Source organism: Bos javanicus, chromosome 19 (genome assembly GCF_032452875.1).
Source record: "Bos javanicus breed banteng chromosome 19, ARS-OSU_banteng_1.0, whole genome shotgun sequence".
In the NCBI taxonomy this organism is placed as follows: domain Eukaryota; kingdom Metazoa; phylum Chordata; class Mammalia; order Artiodactyla; family Bovidae; genus Bos; species Bos javanicus.
The window spans coordinates 40,624,481-40,637,375 of record NC_083886.1 but is presented as its reverse complement, the minus strand read 5'-3'; the positions used below and the strand labels follow the sequence as shown (position 1 = coordinate 40,637,375).

Genomic DNA, 12,895 nt, shown 5'->3' with positions numbered 1-12,895 from the left:
ACTTTTCCACCGGCAGTGTATGAGAGTTCCATTTGCTCCACATTCTAACCAACACTTGGTACTGTCATTAAAAAACTTTTTAAAGCTATTCCAGTATTGATATATCACTGTAGTTTTCATGTGCATTTCCCTAATGACTGATAATGAACATCCTTCCATATGCTTATTTGCCATCTGTATATCTTCATGGTCGAAGTGTTTGTTCAAATATTCTGCCCTTTTAAAAAATTCAGTTATTTGTTTTCTAATGAAGTTTTAGAGTTCTTTATTTATTCTGAATGAAACTCCTTTATCACATACATACTTTGCAAATACTCTCTCTTAGTCTGAGACTTGTCTTTTTATTCCTATAACAGTGTCTTTCAGATAGCAGATAGCTTTAATTTTTATAAAGTCCAATTTTTCAATTTTTTCTTTTAAAGTGTTTTATCTGAGAAATCTTTGCCTAACCGAAGGTGGCAAAGATTTTCTCCTATGTTTTCTAGAAGTTTTATACTTTTGGGCTTATGTTGAGATCTTAGATCAACTTTAAATTAATTTTTATATATGGTGTGAGGTATTTTATTTTGAATATGGATATCCACTTCTCCCAGAACCATTTGTTGAAAAGATTATCCTTCTTCCCCTTAGACTGCCTTTGCATCTTTGTTAAAAATTAATTAATCATACGTGTGTGTGTCTACTTACAGACTTCCTACTCTATTCCTTTGGTCTATTTGTCTATCTTGATGCCAACATGCAATAGCTTCCTGATAACCTTGAGTTTATGTAGTGTAAGTCTTTCAACTTGTTTTCTTTTGTATTTATTTAGTTGGCTGCACTGGGTCTTAGTTTCAGCTCCAGTTGAGGTACGTGGCCTCAGTAGCCCTGCAGCATGTGGGATCTTGGTTCCTTTGTAGAGAATCAAACCCATGTCCCTTGCACCAAAGGCAGATTCTTAACCACTGGACTACCAGGGAAGTCCCAACTTGTTTTCTTTTTGAGTGAGGCATTTGTTCTGGAAATGGTTATTTTATTTTATTTATTTATTTGTTTTTGGCTGTGCTGGGTCTTCATTGCTTCTTGGGTTTTGCTCTGGTAGCAGTGAGTGGGGGGTACTCTCTAGTTACGACGTGCAGCCTTCTCACTGCAGTGGCTTCTCTTGTTGTGAAGCAAGGGCTCTAGGGCACGTGGGCTTCAGTAGTTGTGGCTCCCTGGCTCTAGAGCACAGGATCAACAGTTATGGCCCATGGGCTTGGTTGCTCTGAGGCATGTGGGATCTTCCCTGATCAGGGATGGAACCCCTGTCTCCTGCATTGGCAGGTGGATTCTCTACCACTGAGCCACCAGGGAAGCCCCCAAGCATGTGTTCTAATGCTTCTCATTGGCAGCTGCCTTGTCTGGCATTCTGTCCCTATCTCTCTATCTCTGAGATGCCAGCTTGTAACCCCCATTTGCTCTTTGTCCACCATTTTCAGCCCTTCCAGGGCTTGGAGGAATTGGCAGGCCACACTCTTGGAGCCCCAGTGAAGCTGCTAGATGTGATGTGGCTTCTCTGATGTCCCCATAGATCTTGGTCATAGAACCTACCTTGCACATCTCCAGAGATAGAGGTGCAGCACTATGGAAGTCATTCCACAGCTCTCACTGTGGTTAGTAAGGTCTTTATGCTTGGCTATCTTGATGGTGTCCGCCCATCCAAGGACTTTCAGCTTCCTGGAAAAAGGCTGCCAAAGCCCTGATGAACTCCTGCTGGTTCACCTCTTTTACAGTAACTCCAGGCACTGTGGCTTCCTTGCTGCCAGCCATGGGGAAGGGCTCTCCAGTGTTCCCCTCCCCTTTCCTTTTCAAGGTTGCTTTGTCTATTCTAAGTCCCTTGTGTTTCCCTAAGAATTTTAGAATCAGCTTTTCAGTTTCTAAAAAAAATCCTGCTGGGAATTTGACTGGGGTTGTATTGAATATATAGGCTAATTGGGGGAAAATTGACATTTTAACAATATCAAGTCTTCTGATCCATGAGCGTGGTATATCTCCATCTTATTGAGTCTCTTTTGACTTTTCTAAACAAGTGTTTTGTAGTTTTCAGTGTACAGGTCTTATGCATCCTTTGTGAAACTTATCTCTAAGTAGTTCATATTTTTTGTTGCTACTGTACATATTTTTTTAATTTAAAAATTTTTATTATTATTATTTTTTGGCTGCATCACATGGCATTCAGGATGTTGGGTCCCCCACCAGGGATTGACCCCACACACCCTACAGTGAAAGCATGAAGTCTTAACCACTGAACCACCAGGGAAGTCCTGTTTTTTTTTTTTTTTTTAATCGCAGTTTCCACATGTTTGTTGCTAGACTGTAGCATTGCTAGACTATTGATTTTGTAGATTGGTCTTACACCTCACATGCATGTGTGCTAAGTCACTTGAGTTGTGTCCAACTCTCTGCGACCCTATGAACTGTAGCCCCCAAAGCCTCCTCTGTCCATGGGATTCTCCAGGCAAGAATACTGGAGTGGGTTGCCATGCCCTCCTCCAGGGGCTCTTCCCGACCCAGGGATGGAACCCGAGTCTCTTATGTCCCCTGCATTGGCAGGTGGGTTCTTTACCACTAGCGCCTCCTGGGAAGCCCCATCTCACAGTCTTGCTAAACTCATCTGTTAGTTCTAGTATCTATTTTTTTAGGTTCCATCAGATTTTGTACATGGACATTCACACTGTCTTCACATAAAGACAGTTTTAAGTCTTCCTTTCAATTCTAGATGCTTTTCCCCCCTTGCCTTAGCACACTGGCTAGAACTTTCCAGAACACTGAATTGTGATAATGGGAGTAACATCTTTGCTTTGTTCTTGATGTTAGCAGGAAATCTGAGGTCCTGTTAGGAAAAGTCACACTTTGGGTAGCTCCCTCTATGGGGTCTTGGATTCTTCTTCTCTGTTGAGTCTTCCTATTAGTACAATGCAATGTGCTTTAAAACTCCAGTATATTTTTTCTCTGTCATTTTCAAACAGATTTTTAAAGATGGTGTGGTAAACACATGTAGCCTTCCTGAATCAGAAGTCCAGGGCTTTGTCAGGCAAAGGTAAACACAAAAGACTGAAGGTAGAGAGTTAGATGATCTTATAAAACAGAGAGTCTGGGCTGAAAAAGGAAGAGAATGAAGACAGAAGGGAGCTGATGGATGGGGAAAACATCTCGGGGTCAATTGTCAGAGGGTTGAAGAACAGTTGTCCAAAGAATAAGTGAACAAAAGGAGGAGAAATGAGGTCAGAGAGGAAAATGTGAGCACTTATAGGTTGGTGAAAATGTCCAGGATGTGAACAAGGGTGTAGGCAGAGGAGACAGTGACTAGACATGTGAAGGTTGTAGAAGGCAGAGGCTGGGACTTTAGAGTTACCCAGGATACACTAGGGGGAGGGACGCCAAAAGACTTCAATAAACTGAAAAGGCAAGGTCGGTAGACAACACCAGTGAAGACGGTAGAGGGTGGCACAGGGCTTTTACAGAAAGTGACAGAGTGATGGAAGCAGCAGTGGGGAGCTGGGAAGGACCTGATCTCACCTTCCAACCCTGGCCCTACCTCCTGACCCTGAGGTTGGGGATGAGATTGAGTGGGTGGCTGCCCCAAGAAGGGGTGACAGGACCAGCAATACCCTGGGAGATGCAAGACTTTCCCCCTACTTCTTGGGTCCCAGCTCCCCTGCCTTTGGTTACACCTGAAGATTGGAGTCCACCCCTGACTCAGAGCCCAGGGAAAGCAGGGCTGAGCTCAGCTGTCCAGCAGCTAAAAGCAGAGAAGAGCAGAGTCTTTTGTTTCCCTCAGGGGCTCACTTCACTTTTCTGAGCCTCAGTTTTATCAGCTCTAAAATGGAAAGGTTTTAGGGAACTCCTTGGCAGTCCAGAGGTTGGGACTCCACCCTTCCATTGCAGAGGGCAGGGTTCAATCCCTGGGTGGGGAATTAAGAACCCACGAGCCATGTGCTGTGGCCAAAAATGAAAAAAAAAAAACAACTGTTGTTAATAAATAAAATAGGATTTTATACACAGAGGATTAAATAAAATAAAATAGTGTCCTAAGTGCTTAAGAATGGCCCCAACTATGATTATGTTATATTCCTTAGGTTAGACTCTAATTTCCCTGTTTCCCTGCAAAGAACTCCCTGATTTTGACCAGAAGCCCAACCACCCCTGACTCAGGCTGAATCCACCTCACCTCTTGACAGTAAAAAGCTGGGGCCCATTCCTCAGTGCTGCTTCTGAGCCTTGAAGGTCATCCCTGAACCACCAGCTGTCGCAACCTCTAAGATACTAGCATCACATTTTGGGCTGGAGCCGGGTGGAATCCACCACAGGACCAGGAGCGGGGGCTGCACGTCCTGTGAGGAGAGGGACCAGGAAGCAAAGTGACCATCCAGGCCACGGGGGCAGTCTAGGCCGGTGTGGCGGGGGAGGACGGAGCTTTGCTGGTCTCGCAGCCCGTGGACGAGGGCTGCTCACCTAGGGGACTTGCAGTGACAGAGTTCACGGCTGGTTACTCTGTGTGAAGCGTCTCCTCTCTGCGATCCTCCTGTTTTCTAGATCCACAAGCAGAGAAGTCCAGAGAGAACTGCCCAAGAACTTGGAGCAATTATGGAGCCTGGCCTCTGTGCCTATGGCTCACTCCCCTCTCAATCCTTGCCTTCGTATCCACCTCAAGACAGCAGACTCTGGCTTCTTTTCCTCTCACCTCCCAATGTCTAGAAGAGGGTCCTGCTTCTCGCAGATGCTCAGAAAACATTCTTGGTCATTGAAGGACTGTTGGGCACTGTACCAATTGGCTTATATATGTGTGCTCTCTCTCTAATCTTCCCTCATTTTACAGATGAGGAAACTGGGGAACAAAGAAGCTAAGTGCTTAGAAAGGTGAGTAGGTGTGAGAAGAGATCTGGGTTTAAATCCTGCCTCTGCCACTAATTAGCTTTGTGTCCTTGGGCAAGTCACTTTACTTCTCTGAGCCTTGGTTTACTCATCTGAAAGTGGCTCATCTCATGGGATTGGTGTGGGGTCCTAGAGTCCTGGCCCAGGGTGGAGACAGTGAGAGAGGGCTGAAGATTGGGGCTTGAGTCATTTCTTTGGGAGGGAGCCTTGCTTCTTTCCTGGGAGGTGGTGAAAGGTAAAGGAGACAGGTTTGGGGAATGGACAGACCTGGATTCTTATCCCATGCATACATTGTGGGACCTTAGGGAAGGGACTTATACTTCTTTATACTTTCCTATTGAAATTTAAATTCAGTTTCCACATTAGTAAAAAGGGGGAAAGCCTCTTGGGTTTATTGTGAGGATTAAATGAGGCCATCTTTCGAGTGCCCATGCTGCTGCTGCTGCTAAGTCACTTCAGTCGTGTCCGACTCTGTGCGACCCCATAGACGACAGCCCACCAGGCTCCCCTGTCCCTGGGATTCTCCAGGCAAGAACACTGGAGTGGGTTGCCATTTCCTTCTCCAATGCATGAAAGTGAAAAGCAAAAGTGAAGTCGCTCAGTCGTGTCCGACTCTTAGCGACCTCATGGACTGCAGCCTTCCATGCTCCTCCATCCATGGGATTTTCCAGGCAAGAGTACTGGAGTGGGGTGCCATCGCCTTCTCCGGCAAGTGCCCATAGTAGGTGATTAATAAACACAGTGTCCAGGTATCCCCTCTACCAACCTTCCAGAAGAATCTCTCCAATGCAGCCTCTGTCCTGACCTTGTCTCCTTTAACCTGGCAAGTCTCTAACAGCTCTATAAAGAGTTCATTTCTCACTTTGGTCTCCCCTTCCCCAATCTTGTTTGCTCCCCCAGCCAGCTGACAGGAAGAGGACATGCTCTAGGTGGCTGGCAGTTTGAAGAGAATGCTCGCTTGCTCACTCACTCCCTGCTCCCCAGCAGGGTGTGACTTGGGTGACTCCTCCCTGTCCGCTGCTATGGGTTCTTTCTGAATCGTGGCACTTAAAAGCCTCATGGTCACATGCAGGGCGCACCCCAAGCTTCTTATCTGGGCATTCACCATTAACAGCCCCTTCTCCAATGTTAATCTACCCCCATCCAGTCTCTCTTGCTGCCATTCCTGCTCAGCCTTCTATACCCCCCATCTCCCACCTCAAGCATGCCCCTCGGCTGAGAACACCCTCCTCCATCTTCTCCACCCAGTAAAGTCCTGCTCTCTTTTCAAGGCCCACCTCCAATATCAATTCTCTCTAATAAAGCCTTTCAGACCCATTTCTCTGCAGGAAATTGCTCAACCTCCAGGCTGGCCATACATACTGTTCACAGAGGCAGCGGGATGGAGTCCAGGGGTGACAGCTGTTCAGCTCTGGCCTCTCTGGGAGGAGGGCAGATATGACTGGCCTCCTGTCCATTTCCCTTCGCCCCTACCCCTGTCCAGGCAGCTGAACATAGGCGCAGAGCCCTCCATGGCCTCCTGTGCTTGCCCCACCCCCAACATGGGCTCTGAGCCCCAGAGGTAGCAGGTGTACCTTTCATCCGGCAGGAAGGCTCCGACTCCACCCCACTTGGCTGGGTGCGAAGCTGTGTAGTACAGATGGGGATGTTGAAAATATCCGTGACATATTCCAAACTGGCCTACTTTCCTATCACGAGAGTCTGAGACGGAGACGGGCGAGGATGAGTGAGATGGGAGCTTGGGACCTATTCCCACCTCCTTCTTCCTCTCCCGGCTCACTTGTTAGACAGGAGAGGGGTTTGCAACCTCTTTCAGCCATCTCAGCCCGGTTCTGGGGCCATGTAGTTGGGGTGTGGTGGGGAGGCAGGCTTGGAGGAGTGAGGCTACAGTGGGCCTGGGGAGGTGGGTAGAGGAACCAAAGCCTGGGTCCTCTCTTGGGAAGCTTCCAGCCTCGGAGGCAGGACAGTGGAGGTCATCTCATTGGACCTGGGGGCTGAAGGCTTGGATTCTAGCCCTGGTTCACCTGTGAAGACTCAGGCAAGTTTCTTAACCTCTCTGGGCTTTGCTTTTCTCATCAGCAAAATGAGCTACTCAATCCTTGCTTTCCCTCCTTGAACACTTGAGTATGGGGTTGCTTTGAAGACTGTTAAGGGCCCTGCTTTAATTAATCCACTTCTCCGCCTTTCCACCTTGGCTAGGCTGTGCCCCGACATAGTGGTTTAAGGGGTCACCAGTTCCAGCCTTCGGCCTCCCAGCAGGCCTGGCAAGGCCTCCACCCTTAATCCTGGCTTAATGATCCCTGAGTAGGGAGTCATCTACTGTCCCTGCCTAGTGCCAGGACTGTGCCTTGGACAGGAAGTTCACAGTGGGAGCTAACGTCAGTCTCTCTTGCTGACATGGAACCCTTTGGATGTCCTCTGGCTTGTCTCCTTCATATATGAAATGATCATTATTTTAGATTTTCTATTTTGGGGCTAGAAAGAGAAAGTGAAGCCGCTCAGTCATGTCCGACTCTTTGCGACCCAATGGACTGTAGCCGGTCAGGCTCCTCCATCCATGGGATTCTCCAAACAAGAATACTGGAGTGGGTTGCCATTTTCTTACATCCCCTTTTTCCCTGTTTCTCAAGATGGGCAGAATCCTTGGGGCATTTTTCTGATTCTGAGAAGCTGAATGTCTTCCTGCTTACGGATCCCTTGCCCAGTTTTGGATTCTCCCAGGAATGGGGTAGGGAGGTTGTTCGCGTCTCTGCCTTAGTTTTTCCCACTCACACACCACAAGAGAAATAAGTGGCCAAATTGGGAAAAACTGGTTGCTATGGTGCCACTTCCCTGAACTGGGTTCAATCCCTGGGTCAGGAAGATCTCCTGGAGAAGGAAATGGCAATGCACTCCAGTATTCTTGCCTGGAAAATCCCATGGACGAAAGAGCCTGGTAGGCTACAGTCCATGGGGTTGCAAAGAGTCGGACATGACTGAGCCATTTCACATGGTGCCATTAGTCAGGGCGAAACATACCCCTTATCCAGCTATTCTGCTTCTAGGAATTTATTGTACATATAAACTCACATTGTGTAAAATAAAGTAACTAGCAGGGTGTCTCTTGCACCACAGCCTAAACATCTGTCAACAGGGCACCTTCATATGTGCTTGTGCAGAACAATCTCTAGTTTATGTTGCTGAGTGTGTATTGTCTGCTGCCATTTGGATAAAACAACACAAAAGAAATGCTTGTGAACATATAGGCAGGTCCTGAAAGACCAAAGAAGCTGGGAATGATGTTTGTTTCTGGGCCTGGAGCTGGGTGACTGGGAACAGAGGCAGTGACAGGGAAATTGACTTTTCCTTTTGCACCTTTTGAATTTTGCATCACATACAAATAGAATTTTCTATTAAACAACCAATCAAGGACTTCCATGGTGGTATACTGGATAAGAATCTGCCTGTCAATGCAGGGGACACAGGTTTCATCCCTAGTCTGGGAAGATTCCATGTGCTGCGGGGCAACTAAGCCTGTGCCTTGCTACTGAGCCTGTGTGCCTGGAACCTGTGCTCCTTAACAAGAGAAGCCACCGCAGTGAGAAGTCCGTGCACAGCAAAGAAGACCCAGGGCAACCAAAACCCATACAAAACAAACAAAAAAGAAAACCAGTCAAATTAATTTTTCCAGCCCTTAAAGTCTTGTATGTATTAATATTTGGCCCCAGTCATATACCAGTGGTTTTTACTGAGAAAGTCTGACCTCTAATAAGGCGAGTGAAGTCATGGATGGATGGCGCAGGGAGTGGTATACAGGCCTGGGTCCTATGTTGGGAAGATGCCTGAAGCTCCCCCAGCATGGAAGGAGGGCACATAGAGGTGCAGCCACAGGAGGACCCCAGAGAATCAGGGCAGCAGGTTGCCCTGAATCCATAAGCACAGATGCTCTGGAGGGTGGAGAAGACGGGGGGACCAAGAGGACGAAAGCTCTGTCCCTAGAGAAGCAAACCAGATGGTCACAAATAAAGCTAAGTGAGTGTTAAGAAAACCCAGGGGACAGGGACTGTCAGCTAGAATGTTTGTGTCCAAGTGGCTGTGTGTGAGGAGGGCAGGGCTGGAATTGGGAAGGCTTTATTGAAGACGTGGAACTTGAGCTGGGCCTGAAAGTGGGTATCAGGTGTCTACAGGTGCAGAGGAAGGAAAGGACAACCCCAAGGTGGGAACAGTATGGACAAGGGCATGGAGTGTAAAGGGAAGACACAGGACGTGTGTATATGTGAGTATTATTGCTGGAGGTAGCCAGAGATGAGGCTGCAAAGAACGGGGCTAGAGCAAAACATTTCCAGCTGTGAACTCAGGTTGTTTTTTATAAAACACTGCAAAAATGGTCATGCACTAGGAAGTGTGGCAATGTCAAATCATGATAAAGTTTTCTCAAAGATGAGTCTTCATTTCCGTACTCATCTTGTGGACAACACTTTGAGAAGCCCTGCCCTAGGGGTCCTAGGATGGGCTGCAGAGGTCAGGGAGGCCCACAGATTTCTTGCAGCTGGTCATGTATATTCATTTGTTTAGGGAAGGGGGCAAAGCTTTTGTCAGGACCTCAAAAGGTTCAAGATCTCCAAAGGACACAACCCTTAGCTCTAGGGAATGGTCACTGAAGGTCTTTGAGCAGAACGATCTAGTGAGGCTTTAGAGCTGAGGGGAGCAGAAAATGTGCCTGATTCAGCCTGAGACCCCTTCCTTCCCTGCCCATATCCAGAGAGGCTAGCCCAGGGCCAAGCTCAAGGGAAAAGGATTTGGTGGGGAGTCAAAGATGCCAGAGAACAAGGGGCCCATTTAGGGGGTAATTAAAATAATCTGTGGGAAAGAAAACCGGAGGACTTTTTCAAGCTATGTTTGGAGCAAGATGATCAGGGAGGGGTGGGCCAGCCTCGAGGGCAGATGGCACGACCTTAGCTGAAGATGGGAAGCTGAGCTCCTCAACACTTGATCAGGTGTCTGCTGCCTGCCTGGGAAGCAGGAACCTGAAAGGGAGGCTCCCTTGGGATGGGAGCCAGGCAGAGCAGGAGGCTGTCAAGATGCAGTCTGGGTCCAAAAGAACTGCATCCTGGGGGCCTGTGAGCATCTTCCAAGTGTTCAGAGTGGATGCTTGGTGCCTCAAACCCTGGGGAGTGGCTGTAACTCACATGGGCACAAGCTTCTGTTTCCAAAAAAAGTAGACTCTGAAATCTGCAGATGGGTCTACTTAATGAACTCCCTGAAAAAATGTCTACTACACTTTTTTTTTTGAGGTGAAATTCACCTAACATGAAATTCACCATTATAAAATGAACAACTCAGTGGCATTTAGTGCATTCACCATGTTGAGCAACCACCACCTCTATCTGGTTCCTAAACATTTTCCCAAAAGGAAATCCCATATCCATTAGGCAATTGCACCCCATTTCTTCCTTCTCCAGACAAATCTCTATGGATTTACCTATTCTGAATATTTCCTATAAATGGAATCATACAATACCTGACCTTTTGCATCTGGCTTCTTTCACTTAGCACAGTGTTGAGGTTCATCCACATTGAATCGTGTATTAATACTTTATTCCTTTTTATGAAAGAATAGTATTCCATTGTATGGATACATCACAAATTGTTTATTCATCCATTGAAGGACATTTGGGCTGTTGGGTCATATAGTAATTATATGTTTATGTTTTTCAGGAATTGCCAATTTCCTATAGCTACTGAACCATTTTATATTCCCACCAGCAATAGATGAGTTTCATTATTAAATAGATAATTCTGTGACCCTGGAAGGTGGAGAGGGTTTCCAGGTGCTACCATGGATAAAATAAGTGAGGGTGACCCAGTGCCCACCATAGGCTTATAAGGCTGGTTGGCAAGTCTGGGAAGGATGCTGGCTAGAGTTGGAAGGCTGTCTTTCCTTTCTTTCCCAAAACAGGTAGATCAGGTGGTGAAGTCTAGAGCCTAAAAGCCAGCTGGGTATGGTCCTGCAGGAGAGGGGCCTGTGGTCCGCCTGGGCCCCAGTGGCTCCAATATGTCTTCTCAAGGAGAGATGCAGAGCACCTTCTTTCTCCCTGCTCTAGTCTGGTCTTCTCATCTTTCTTCTCTCTTCGCTTTCTGTGTCTAGGCAACTGAGTAGGAAGGAAGGAGGTGGGATGCTACATGCATGTTCGTGGACTCCATCCACAAGCCCCTCTGTCTACTTAGGCCCCAGGAGGTCATCCAAAGTGAGATGGGGTGCTGGGACCCCTCTTCCTCACCTTTATTCCCTCCTCCTCCTATGAGAGGGGACCCACTGGCTTCTGCAGCACCAGCATGGCGCATGTAGCTGGGGAGCAGGAGATCCAGCTCTGGCCATCTGCAGCCCTCAAAGGTCAAGGTCAGGGGAGGAAGGAATCACCAGGGGCACTTATGGCGGCGGGGTTGGCTTTGGTGCCGGCTTAAGGAAAGGAGGGGGAGGTACATTCATCTGTGTTACAGAGTTCTCCTGGACACTCCTGTCCAACAGGCCCTGCGGTGGCTTGCCAGGTGAGCACCACTAGCAGGCAAAGCCTGACAATGGGCAAGCAAGAAGGCGGTCCCGACCTCACTGGTTCTCAAAGTGTGGTTCCCCCGCAGCAGCAGTAGCATCAGCAGTAGCCACAGTAGAGAACTTTGTCAAAATGCAAATTCTCAGACCCCCTCCTCAGACTTACTGAATCAGGAACTTTGTCACAAGTCCTCCAGGTGATTCTAATTCTTGCTTTGGTTTAAGAACCGCTGCCCTGCCCTGAGGGAGAGTCCTAGTTAACAGAGAGGGACTCAGTGCTCCCAGTCTGATGGGAGAGACAGGACACTCGCTGGCCATCTGACAGGGAAGACAGAGTCTAGTGCTCAGAAAATTCTCAATCAGAGGGGGACACCTAGGTTTCTCAGTGCAAGTCCCTCTAGTGGGGTCCCTCCCTGCTGGAAGCACCACCATGAGTTTCTTTGGAGGGAGCTGGCTACACTTAGGACCCCAGAGAAACCCCCTCTCTTCCACTTTTTCTCGCCATTCTTCAGAAAGCGGGTTTGATGTGCTAATGAGGACATCAATTATTGAGCTTCATTAGCATTCATTACAATAACAAGCAAGGGAGAGGGGACCGCAGGGAACAGAGGAGGGTCTTTTAAAACTTCCTGCCATTTACTCCTCTCCTTGGAGTGGGAGGGGGGATGGGAGAGTGAGGCACACTGGAGGAGAGGCTCGGGGTTCCTGGAGACTGGGCTGTGGTCAGAAGAAAGTAGCCTCCACCTCCTCGGCTCCCCAACCCAAACCAGCCCCAGAGGCCAGCTCACTGCCCTGGTCACTCCTTCCTGGGAAGAGGGCTCTTCACAGCCCCCTCACTGCCTTTGGGCCACCCTGGTGGAGTCTGGATGATCCAAATGGGGCTTATGATGTGCCCTAGCCAGACAGTCACCCTCCTGGCAGGGTGCTTTCTCAGGGATCTGGGCTGGGGGCCTCCAAGTTGGCTGAATGAGCAGTTTGGGGTTTCCCAGTATCATTTTTCACATCACCTTTTCCCTTGTGGCTTTCCCTAGAGACCCGTGTGCCCCTCAGCCCACACCAGGCCCCTTCTCCCTCTTCCTGACCAGATGTTTGTCCAGGTGCAACCCTGGCTCTGAACACCCTTGAGGAAGGAGAAGTGACGCTGAGAATTCTCACTTCTAGGGTGCTCCCTCATAACTTTGCTCCCTTGGTCTGGGTGGAGTGAGAAGGGCCAGGTGGGTGGTTACAATCTGCTGCTGATCTGCTGTTCCAACATCTCAAACAAGCCAGCAGCCCCCTCCCAACCAAGAGGCAGCCAGAGATGCAGGGAAGACCAGAGGGAAGTTACCTGTTGAGGAATGAGGGTGGGGGTGGGGTGGCACCTGAGGCATCTCAGGTGGAGGCAGCTGGCACATTTCTTGTGCCTGGGCACCATGCCAGCTTCCAGGAGCAATTCTGGTCTCTCAGCTGGAGAAATAATACCTGTGTTTCGCT

General features: G+C 48.3%; 1 pseudogene; it reads right to left on the bottom strand.

Annotated features, from left to right (window-relative positions):
- Positions 1-1,350: 1,350 nt before the first annotated feature.
- LOC133231475 (small ribosomal subunit protein eS19-like) lies at positions 1,351-1,788 on the bottom strand (annotated as a pseudogene).
- Between the last annotated feature and the right edge of the window lie 11,107 nt (positions 1,789-12,895).